This window comes from Sesamum indicum, linkage group LG5 (genome assembly GCF_026168435.1).
Source record: "Sesamum indicum cultivar Baizhima isolate 11 linkage group LG5, ASM2616843v1, whole genome shotgun sequence".
Lineage (NCBI taxonomy): Eukaryota > Viridiplantae > Streptophyta > Magnoliopsida > Lamiales > Pedaliaceae > Sesamum > Sesamum indicum.
In genome coordinates, this window is record NC_142661.1 from 14,407,405 (window position 1) to 14,419,762 (window position 12,358).

General features: G+C 38.1%; 1 long non-coding RNA gene across 1 annotated transcript; it reads right to left on the reverse strand.

Moving 5' to 3' along the window:
- Positions 1-6,853: 6,853 nt before the first annotated feature.
- On the reverse strand, positions 6,854-10,285 carry LOC110012008 (uncharacterized). Its single transcript, XR_002287152.2, has 6 exons — positions 10,149-10,285; positions 8,113-8,390; positions 7,922-8,042; positions 7,552-7,831; positions 7,373-7,476; positions 6,854-7,292 (listed from the first exon to the last, which is right to left on the reverse strand). It is a non-coding gene; the product is annotated as an uncharacterized LOC110012008 (long non-coding RNA).
- Positions 10,286-12,358: the final 2,073 nt, after the last annotated feature.

A 12,358-nucleotide genomic window follows, 5' to 3' on the forward strand; every position in this document is an offset into this window, starting at 1 on the left:
CTCTCGTAAAAAGACAACTTTGCCCCTGATGGGGCCCAAAATCGCAAGTTTGCCAGCATGACCCGCGCCTCGTTTACCGGATCGGGTCGCGACCCGACCCGACGACCTGAGACACGTGGCACGCGCATAGCGGATCAATGGACCCCCAGGTTCTCTATAAATACCTCCCAGTCAGTGTATTAAAGGTACGTCGTCTTGACCGCATTTTACCTTTAGGTCGCTTCAGCTCGCTGTTTTTCTAAGCGACCCCATATTTCGACCTCAGAACCAAACACTGACTTAAGCATCGGAGGGCCGTAGCTGGGTGCCACCCCAGCAAGCCTAACGATCTGCTTCTTTTCTCAAGGCCCAATCACTAGTCTGGGGGAGGAGCGACCTCGAACCGCTTGGGAGGTAGAACCAAGGAGGTCGCGTAGATTTCGACCCGGATCAGTTGGCGCCGTCTGTGGGAACTGAGGAAAGCCTCTTTTAGATTCGGTTTGAGGAAGAATTCGCCATGTCAGAATCATCAAGGTGCGAACAAGAGGGAAGGCGACACCTAACCGATGAAGAGGAGCAGCGGATGATCGGGAGAGCGAGTAAGAATGTCATGGATGAGCACTGCCCATCTGTTTGGGAACCGTCGGGGGGAAGACAGACGGAAGAATGGAGGAAAATGATCTTGGGTGGTCAAGTAGAAGGAACTGTTCGCATGAAGAAGAATAAGAAAGTAATGCCAGGAACCTGTTGGGTGAAAGAGAGATCAGCTACCGCATCTAGCAACAATAAGGCAGGACAGCCGGCGATCTCCAGAGCTGAAGTGGAAGGCGTAAGAAGGCAGATAGAGAAATTGAAGCAATAGCTAGACGACCTGAAAAAACGAAGCGACCTGAAGAAGCGAGGCGACCTGGCTAGGCGAAATATGAACTCGCCCTTCACCAACGAAATTCTATCCGAAGTTGTTGGCCCAAATTTTAGACTACCCGATCTACCTAGATACGATGGGACGAAGGATCCACGCGAGCATATCACTACGTTCGGAATGGTAATGAATCTATATAGGTAAACGGATTCTATTAACGCAAAGCTGTTTGTGACTACTTTGACAGGGAAGGCACAAGAATGGTTCACCAGCTTGCCTAATGGGATCATTGGATCGTATGAGCAATTGATACATAGGTTCGCATACCACTTCGCCAGCAAACAAAAGTAAAAAAGATCAGCGACCCACTTATTCGCGATCCGGCAAGGAAAAGAGGAATCTCTTAAAGACTTTATAGGGAGGTTCAATAACGAGACATTGGAGGTGCAGGATCTGCGGGTCGATATGATGATGAGCATATTAGTACATGGTTTAAAGAAGGGACCGTTCGCATCAGCGTTAGCTAGAGATCCTCCTGAGATGTAGAACAGTTGATGCTTTTGGCACACAAGTATATCAACGAGGAGGAGATGAATGCAATCAAGGACAGAGAATGGGAGGGATATCGAGATCGAAGTCGAGATAGGCGGAGGTAACATGAGGGGATACCTTTTCCGCCAAAGTACCACTAGTACACGACGATGGTCACCTCCAGAGGGCCAGCGTGATGATGGTTGAAGATAGCAGTCCGCCACAGTGGCCTAATAGCGCTAGGACACCCAGAAGAAGGGGGTATATTCGTATCTCAGTTTCCATAACGGATGATTATCTTTTTGCAGAAATGATGCTGTAGTGTTTTTATTACCAATCATGTACGTAATTACGATATTTGGTAGTATTAGCATGTATGAATGTTCGCATGAAATGAATAGCTCTTCGGTGGTACCTTATTCTACGATGCAATACCATGCCACCCTCAACAACGCGACCTGGAAAAGACGCGACCTCTTGTGTCTGCGAAAGACCCTCAACTTCACGACCTGGAAAAGGCGCGATCCCTTGTGTCTGTAAAAGACCATCAACAACGCGACCTGCAAAAGGCGCGATCCCTTGCGTCTGCAAAAGACCGTCAACAAGCGATCCCTTGTGTCTGCAAAAGACCATCAACAACGCGACCTGCAAAAGGCGCGATCCCTTGTGTCTACCAAAGACCGTCAACAAGCGATCCCTTGTGTCTGCAAAAGACCATCAACAACGCGACCTGCAAAAGGCGCGATCCCTTGTGTCTACCAAAGACCGTCAACTACGCGACCCGCAGAAGGCGCGACCCCTCGTCTATAAAGGACCAACTACGAGGTCGGGAAAGGGGGCAACCCGTCAGGACAACATGAGGTGCAAAATTGTCTGATGACCATTGGTTACGCGATCTAAAAGGATGCATCCTCCATGTCACCCGAAACCAGTCAATGCGATCAGGGAAAGAGTGCTCGAAAATCTCTCCAATTCTCCCTATATTTGAGATCGGATTAATGATTATCTTACTTATCTAATGGGAATTCTTGGAATACGAAGATGAAAGGGGAATCTCTTATAAAGAAGGAAGTTCATTGAGAAGAAAGATAATTTACAGATTCGACTCTGAAGTAAGCGCAGTGATCTACGTAAACGATTACAAATTGAAAATACAAAGAGCCTACTTATCTACTGCATCTTCGCCCATATTCTCAAGTTCCTCCACCAAAACCCCAAATTCATCATCATGTTTCAAAGGGGGTTCTTCAGGGAACGCCGCGAGATTGCCATCCAAGGTCGGGTCGATCCAGTTCGTGTCGAACCCATCTACGAACCCTCTCAGCTTCTTTATTTGGGAAGTGCAGCGATCAAAACCTTTAACAAGATAGTCAGCAGACTTAGCTTCTACAGCGGTCGTGAAGGCGGTAGACTTCATGAAATCTCGAGCTCCCTGCAACCGTGTGTCCGCCAAGGTCTTCTTATAGTCATCAGAACTCAAGTACTGATCGCGACCTTGATTCCGGGCAACTTCGAGCTGGTGTTGATACTCTTCTAAGAAGAGTTATTCTTCTCGACCGGCCACCCGATCCGCTGAAAATCCTTCAGCCTTAGCCGATTCCATCGAAGATGCGAACTTCTGCCTGAGCTCTCTTAATTGAACCTCAAGCTCGGACTTCTGAGCCTCGAGCTCGACCTTCTCTTTCTCGCAGGTCGCTAACTTCGAGCTCTTTTCCTCGAGTAGCTTGTCAGCGACCATCTTCTCATGTCGCCAGTAGTTGCACTTCAAGGACAAATGATTTCCGAAAGCTGAGACCTACATATAGCAGCTGAGAATTAGTAAGGCAAAAGCAAAAGAAGTTGATGAAGTTGGTAGAACACTACCTGTGAGAGGGAGTGAGCGAAGTTCTGCTCGACCCGAATAAGCGACATGGGAGCGAGGAGAGCTTGATCGCGAGGCAGGATGGTGGATTTATACAACTCCTAGGAGTCTTGGCCAACATGGGTCTTCAGCACAGAACTTTGGCCCGAGATGGCCCAGTTCGGTATCAGTTTCTCACCCTCCATGGCAGCAGGGCTATATGAAGGCGATTGGAGGTCCACCTGGGTCTCTCTCCACCAAGCAGTCAACTCGTCAACTACCTTCAGATTCTCGCTCTCCGCTGAAGAATTTGCCTTGGATTTCTTTTGAGAGGGGGGACTAGGTCGCAGGGAATTACGCTTCCTCTTGGACGACTCCGAAGCGACCTGTTTCCCCTTAGACTTCTTCCGTATGAGCGGTTCAGGATCACTTTGTTCTTCGCAGTCTATCGGCAAATGCTCAAGAACGGGATCGTTATTCTCACTAGCGACCTCGATGGGAGTCGCGCCAGATGGACTCAGGGAGAGAGCTCCATGCGACCTCGACGCGTTTTCTGGAGCAGATGGAGTACGCTGGGAGTCTGGTTCCGAAGGAGGAACTGTTTGCTTAGCCCTTTTGGCGCGAACCATTCTTGCAATGCGGGCATCCATCACAATAGAATCTGCAAAGATAAAATCCAGTCACCACTAAATACCATAAATTGTGAACAGAGGGAGGAAAGAGATGGATCACCTAAAGAACCCCGGGTTTGAATAGGTGTCGGGCTGAGACCTGCAAGCTTCAAGGTATGCTCCGACAAAAGCAATTTGGCTCCATATTGATACCGGGTGAGAGTACCGATCAGATCGTCATCTAATCCTACACCGCGGACTTTGGGTTCGGGTTTAGTAGTTCGCCAGTCACAAGGGAATGGCCAGACTTGGTTAGAGGGAGGTCGAAGGAAGAAAAATTTATCTTTCCAAGAGCCCACATTGGACTTTAACTGGGTAACAAAAGCGCAGTTCGGTTTAGCAGTGAGATAGAAGAAGCCCTGGTCGCCTGATCTCCTCGAGGTCGTAAACTTGTAAAGCGACCAGAAGCTGTCGAAATCGGGTTCAAGCTCGAAGTATTCCATTATGATGATGAAAGCTAAAATATGACGAATGGAATTGGGAGCTAGCTGCATGGGACATATCTCTAGCCTAGATAAACTTCTAGCGACGGTGCGAGGAAGGGGAAAACGCAAGCCTGCGGCTAAGTGTACAATAGAAATCGGACAACTATCGGGTGGAGGTCGATTCATGCGATCTGAGGGAGAAGGAAGAATAATTTCGAAATCTAAAGGAATATAATACTTTTCTCTAATCGCATTAGCTGTCCAGTATAAAGTACTTTCAATGGCTAGCCAAGGTTCGTCAGTCGGTTCGCCCTCACTATGTTCTGGGGTCGTCAGCGGGATCGTTATTTCCGGGTCGCTTCTACCTGCGCTAGAAGATTCTATCTGTTTTCTATGAGCTATGGGCATTTGTGAGGTCGCAGATGAGCTGCCGGGACTACCTGATGAACTATCAGATGAGCTACCAGAAATACTCGATGAACTACCAGAGCTACTCGATGAACTACCAGATGAGCTACTAGAACTACTAGGCTTGGAAGACATAATATTAAAAGGAGGTCGCTCGGAAGTACCTGGCTAGAAGGCAGGTCGCAGCTGGAAGAGGCAGGTCGCGCGAGGAACGATTGAGATTGATAGTGAAGAGCAAAGCTGCAGTCGAACCCCCCTATATTTATAGAGGTAAATTTATGGAGATTCGTGTCGAAGACAACGGTCGGATATCGAGATGGCGGTGATGATCTAAAGGACGAGATCGATGGACCATTCGACTTTCCTCAGCGTGCTACTCACACTAAGAAAAGTAGGGGAGTAATGATGTGGGTAAAACCCTATTCTCTCATAAAAAGACAACTTTGCCCCTGATGGGGCCCAAAATCGCAAGTTTGTCAGCATGACCCGCGCCTCGTTTACCGGGTCGGGTCGCGACCCGACCTGACGACCTGAGACACGTGGCACGCGCATAGCGGATCAATGGACCCCCAGGTTCTCTATAAATACCTCCCAGTCAGTGCATTAAAGGTACGTCGTCTTGACCGTATTTTACCTTCAGGTCGCTTCAGCTCGCTGTTTTTCTAAGCGACCCCATATTTCGACCTCAGAACCAAACACTGACTTAAGCATCAGAGGGCCTTAGCTGGGGGCTACCCCAGCAAGCCTAACGATCTGCTTCTTTTCTCAGGCCCAATCACTAGTTTGGGGGAGGAGCGACCTCGAACCGCTTGGGAGGTAGAACCAAGGAGGTCGCGTAGATTTCGACCCGGATCAATTTGATTTATGCGAGAAGAAGCGTCGTTAAACTTTTCTTTATAAGATGAATAAGTCAAGTTGTATTAATCTTTATAAGATAAAGAAACCAAAGTTAAACTTCTCTTCGTAAGACGAAGAAACCAAGTTGTATTTCTCTTCATAAAATGTAAAAATGAAGTTGAACTTCTCTTCATAAGATGAAGAAGCGAAAATCAACTTCTCTTAATGAGATGAAGAAGCAAGTTAACTTTCTCTTCATAAGATGAAGAAGCCAAGTTGTATTTTTCTTTATAAGATGAAGAAACAAAGTTGAATTTCTCATCATGAGATAAACAAGATGAAGAAGCCAAGTAGTTTTTTTCTTCATGAGATGAAAAAGCAAACTTGTATTTTGCTGCATATGATGAAGAAGCAGAACAAGCAAAGTTGAAGTCTCTTCATAACATGAAAAAGCAAAGTTGAAGTCTCTTCATAAGATCAAGAACCCAAATTATCTTTCTCTTTGCAAGAAGAAGAAACGAACTTGTCTTCCTCTAATCATATTTGTCCTTTTGCAAGAAGAAATATCAAATTTATCTTTCTCTTTGCAAGAAGAAATATCAAATTTATCTTTCTCTTTGCAAGAAGTAATATCAAATTTTCTTCCTATTTGCAAGAAGAAGAAGAAAAGTTGAACTCTATCTTGAAGGAAAGTTTATAAATAGAGGGTCTTGTCTGTAATGCAACATAGGATTCTTCTCTTGCTCTCATCCCTTTCGGAAAGAGAAATGAGTTTTCTTGTCTTGTCCGAAGATCAATCATTCACTACAAAAAAAAAAAAAAAACAAAAAAAAAATAGGATTTGGGGTGGGTTTAGGAACGGGTTCTTTTTTTTCTTCGGAACGGTTTGCAAGTGACCGAATAAATTTGGATCGATTTTTGGAACGACTGACTATCTGCCCTTTTAAATGGCGTTATAAATATTTAGGAATGGTTAATACAGTTTAAGAACATGCATTTAGAATTATTTTAGTAATGGTATTAGGAATGCTCATTTATTTGTAATATTTTCTTTACAATTACTAAAACAATCCCTAATTTTTAATTTTATAACTTATTTATTATTTTATAATTTATTTATATTTTATAATTTATTCATATATTTAATAAATTTTAGTAAATAAATAAATTTATATATTTTAATAAATTTTAATATATAATTATATTAATTTAATAAAATTTCAATTTATTATATCTATGAATAAATTAAATAATTAAATATGAAATAATGTAATGTAAAAAACATTATGAAACATGAAAATTAAGGAAAAATATTATATTAATACAAAAAATTATCTAATTACAAAATTAAAAAAAATTAAAACCTAATATAAAAACGACGACCATATTGTCCTGGTTCGAGGTTAGGGGATCTGTCGGAGGCGGTGCTACGGTCAAGGAGGAAGCCCGCATCTCTCTCATCATGACACCATGTCAGCCATCATCGCCTTGAGGCGGCCGATATGATCCTCCATGGCCGGGTTTGGTTGTGGCGGTAGCGATGGTGATGTGAAGGTCCGGCTGAAAACGTGGGCCTCAGAATCAAGGCCAAATACTCGGCCCTTGTTCTTGCCCCCGACTGCAGCCAACCACATCTGCCGCTCCATCGTCGCCACCAAAGCCTCTAATTCGACCAGGGCATCATGGTCCTCGGCCGTGGGTTGAGGCTGACGATCCTCCATCAGCTTTTAGAACGTTTCCTACAAAACAAATAAAATTATTAGTAGTTTTAACCAAAAATTATTTTTTTAAAAAAAAATAATATTAATAAGCAACTTACCGCCACATTAGTCACCTCAGCCCGTTCCAGCCGTCATCCTCCTTTTTCTTGTATCATTTTTCAAATAACTCCATCTACTTGGGCGGTCGACCGAACTCTGCTTCCTGTAGAAGAATAAAACAGTTAGTATCTTATTTATAAAATAATGATAAACCTTAAACAAAAAGTGATTTACTTACCAACTTACACTTTTGTATGCCAACAGAGGAAGATTCCCCGCAGTACACCATCGAGGACGCTGTGAAGTTCACCGCCCAATTCGCTTATTCTTCGAGGACTCCAACTGGAAGTCCTCGCTGGCCAGTATGCTTGGAGTTGGAGCAAGACCTCATTGGCCAGTTAAAGTAGCTTGACTAGGCTCGATCGGGCAATGGAAAATATCTTGGGGATGTACTTTCCCGCCAACATGTGGAAGACCTCGAACATGAACTCATTGTCATAGAGCCACCAGTAGGTCATCTACAATAATAAAATTAAATAAATCATTAGTAAAATTCATTAAATGACTTAGATTATTAGATAATATCAAATTAATTTAAAGTACATTACCTTCATGCTCTCGAACCAGAAATGTTGGTGCTCTGGCGGCACCTGCCTCAGATATGGCCACGAGTGGGGAAAGTGTCCCCGCACTACCACATTGATGCGCTCGTGGAAGGGATGGTCAGACCTAAAAGGACATACTAATTAGATATTTTTAAGATAAAATAATTTTGAAAAAATTTAATAAACAAATTTACCTTGTGTTTTCGAGGTCGATGTACTGGCGCGGTGATGATGAGGGGATTATTGATGGTGGTGGTGGTGGTGGTGGTGGAGCAGCTGTTGGTGCAGCTCCAGATGGTCCATCATCATTTGGAGTCTGCCGGAGTGGGTGATAGTGCGGTCATATCAGGTGGTGGGGATGGTCAAAATACTGCTTCCCCAACCTAAGAAGCATCAAATGGCGCTGCTGGAAGTGGTGGGTCACGATCACATCCTCGACCACATGGTATAGGAGCATACCACTAGACATGATCTAAATAAATTATTGAGAAGTATTAGGCTAAATTTTGTGATTATTGACATTAATATGTAAATAAAAAAAAATTAAACAATTCTTATACATCAAAAATATTATAATGAGGTTATGATTATTGTACTCATTAATTATTTTAAAAATATATAATTCTCTTGTGCGTATACAAACGGGCCAACCATTGTTTTAAGCTTCTTTAGCCTATTACGTGAACTTTTTCTTAAAATACTACTTAAATTTATCCATTTTTTTTTTATCAACATTGTCTTTTGTTGACAATGAAGATGGATAAAACTAACTATATCTACTGACAAAATTCACTTGAGTGGGCTAAATAAACTTAAAGTCATGCATGATCTGTTTGTACGTTGTTACAACGGAACTACATATTTTTAAATAATTATTAATTATTGAAAATATTATCCTCAATTTGTGGCCATTGTAATGATTATGTAATTGTATTTTTAATTTAAAATATTATTATGATATTGTTATTATTGACATTAATATGTAAATAATGCTATTATTGAGAATATCAGCCTAATTTTATTATTATTGACATTATCATGTAAAAATATTATTATTAAAAATATTGGTCTATTTTTTATTATTGACATTATTATTTAAATAATATTATTATTTGAATTATATATTGGTCTAATTTTACAATTATTGACATTATAATAATGTTATTATTGGGAATATTGGTCTAGTTTTGTGATTATTGAAATTATTATGTAAATATTATTATTATTGGCAATATTGGTCTAAAATTTGTGATTATTTACATTATTATATAAAAAATATTATTACTGAGAAAATTGATCTAATTTTGTGATTATTGACATTATTATGTAAATAATATTATTATTAAGAAGATTAGCCTAATGTCATTTAAATAATAATATTACATCAATTAGCCTAATTATACAATAAATTGCACATCAATACAATAAGTTTCACAACAAAAATAGCAATATGATACAACACACAAGAATTGCATAAATTACGTAATTATACAATAAATTACATAAATAATTACACTATAAAATAAATTACACAATAATTACATAAAATACACAACTATACAATTGATTTTCAAAAATTAAACAAATTACACAAAAAATTATAGAAAAATATTATAATTTCAGAAAAGAATATATTATAATTACAGAAAAATACTTTTTTATTTATGTAAAATATATTTTAATTTTAGTGTAATATATATATTTTTATAATTTGCAAAAATTACATAAAATAAATCTTTTTACAGAAATTTTTTAAAAATCACAAAAAATTTACAGAAACTTTTTAAAAAAAATAGAGAATTATGAAAAATTATAAAAATTACAGAAAATTATTAATTGTTTTAAATTTCTAAATATTTTTAAAATTACCAAAAATTATTAAAATTTTAAAAAATTATAGAAAATTATTATAAATATTTATAAAAATTAGAAAAAAAAATTCTCAAAAATCTCAGAAAAGTTTTAAGAATGTAATTTTCGAAAATTTTTAAAATCACAGAAATGTATTAAAAAATTTTAGAAGATAAAAAATTTCAAAAATTTACAAAAGATATGAAAAAAATTCTAAAAATTACAAAAAAGAAAAATAGAAATATTTTCAATTATATTTCTGAAAATACGTTCAATAATATATTTTAGAAATAAATTCTGAAAATATTTTCAAAAATATTTGTGAAAATGGAGGGAAAAACGAAGAAAAATGGGGGAGGAAAAAAAAAGGGCCACTAACCTCTAGTCGGGATGGGGAACGAACGACGGCGGCTGAAGGCGGTGGACGACGGGGGAGTGACAACCGGGCGGGAGGGAAAGATAGAAAGGACGCGAGAGTGAGGGAGAGAAAGGGAGAAGGGAAAGAAAAAAATCTTGCATATATACTGAAAGTTTCAACGGGTTTTGGAACGGGCCTTTTTTTAAAAAAATATTCCAAAGGTTGTTCCTAATAACCAAAACGACGTTGTTTCAGTTGATGAGCATTGGTCAAGTGTTCTTGGTTTATTTAGGCATGTTCCTATTTTTTAACAAAATTGTTCCTAATTTTGTGCCAAAATTATTTTTTCTTAAAAATCATAAAAATAAAAAATATAGAAAAACCCGTCTCAAACATGTTAATAATCACAGAAAAGTAGAAATAAATTAATTAAGGCTATTGAAAATATATAATGCTTTGAATTAAATTAATACATGTTTAGAAGATCAAGTATATTTGTATATATAAAATTGTCAGTCTTACATAAATGTAAGTTGTATCTTATACTGTTATATTGGATCGCTTGATCAGACCGTTAAAATTTTAATCAGATCATTGGATATGATTAAATTGACAAAATACTACATTCAATGAAGTTTTGAACATTTTTGTTATACTGATACTAAGATATCCTGTTTGATACACAATCGATGAGGTTAAAAATGATTCAATTATCCATCAGACCATGTGATTTTAGATCAAACCGCTAGATATGTTACATATGTAAAGTATTATTATTCGTTTAAGTTTGGAATTAATCAAGTTTTTTTGAATGTTGAGATATTGTAACCGGAAAGTAAATGAGGAACTTCGGACATATTTAGGAACAGCTCTGGAACTCCTTTAGGAACGATTTTTCTAAAATCATCTTAGGAACAGATAGTTTATACATTTAGACACGATTTTTTTTTTAAATTCATCTTAGAAATGGTCAAATATTTAAAAATCGTTATTAAGTTTGGTTTTTCCTTCACTTTTCATTTGGCGCGAAATTAAATTTTTTGAAACTAATTTTGGAATGATTAAAATAAATTGATCGTTCCTATATTTTGATTTTTCCTCTTTTCTTTTCTGTAGGATACTATAATGTATTTAGGAATGATTTTCTTTTTTAAAATCCATTTTAAGTAGGAAAGGATTTGGAATGGGTACTGTCACATATTTAGCTGTTAAAAAATAACCGTTAATTTATATTTTTAAAATAGTTATTGGGACGACTTTAGGAATGATTTTTTTTACAGTTGAATTATAGTCATTCTACTTTATTTGGAAGGGTCTTAGTAATACACTATTAATAAACAAAAAAATCATTCCAAAGTGTATCAGATTTTGGAACGGTATTTGAAACACATTCCGTCTTAAGTAAAACTCATAATTAAGAACGATTTTTTGCATAATTGATTACGCTTGTACTCAAACCCTTCCAAATTGTACCTCAATTTGGTATACATTTACTAACTGTCATCTTTTGGACATCCATTGTCACACATATAAGAACGGTCATTCCAAGGCCATCCCTAATTCTAATAATGTGTTCCAAATAGAGTTTCAACTATTTATCATTACTATTTTGGAACGACCTTTGCAACGAATTTTGTAACTATTTGTTTGGATCACATATTTGTCGTTCCAAAATTATAACCCAAAAAATATGGGGATCATGACGTCATGTATCAAGTTTCGTTCCTTATGTGTTCCAAAACCCATTTCAATATGAAACGGATTTTGGAACGGTTTCCTTATCCGTGCCAAATCCCGCCTTTTTTTTTAGTGATTGATCTATGATAATCCTCTAACACCCACTAGCATAGAGTTAAAGGGGGTTTCGTGATAGGCGGTGTGGACTATTTTCAGATGGGAGATATATGTGTTCCTATTACGAATGATGACCGAAATGATTTCACCTTAACAGAGGTCTAGTAGTTGTTTTCCACTGATTGCATGAATGTGGATCTTTTGTTAAAACGTTCACATCATCTACATCAACTGACATGCACCAAAGTTTGCTATCCCTAACATTAAATTGACTCCTTTATGCATGAGATCCACGTTGTAGTAGCAATGAGTTGTTTAACTTTGAAGTATTTTGAAGAACAAATATTAGTTGAGATAATTTTAATTTTCCACTAATGAAAAGATTACAAATCTCAAACTTCAAAAATTAATCTAAAATGTTTTACTATAAAAAATTG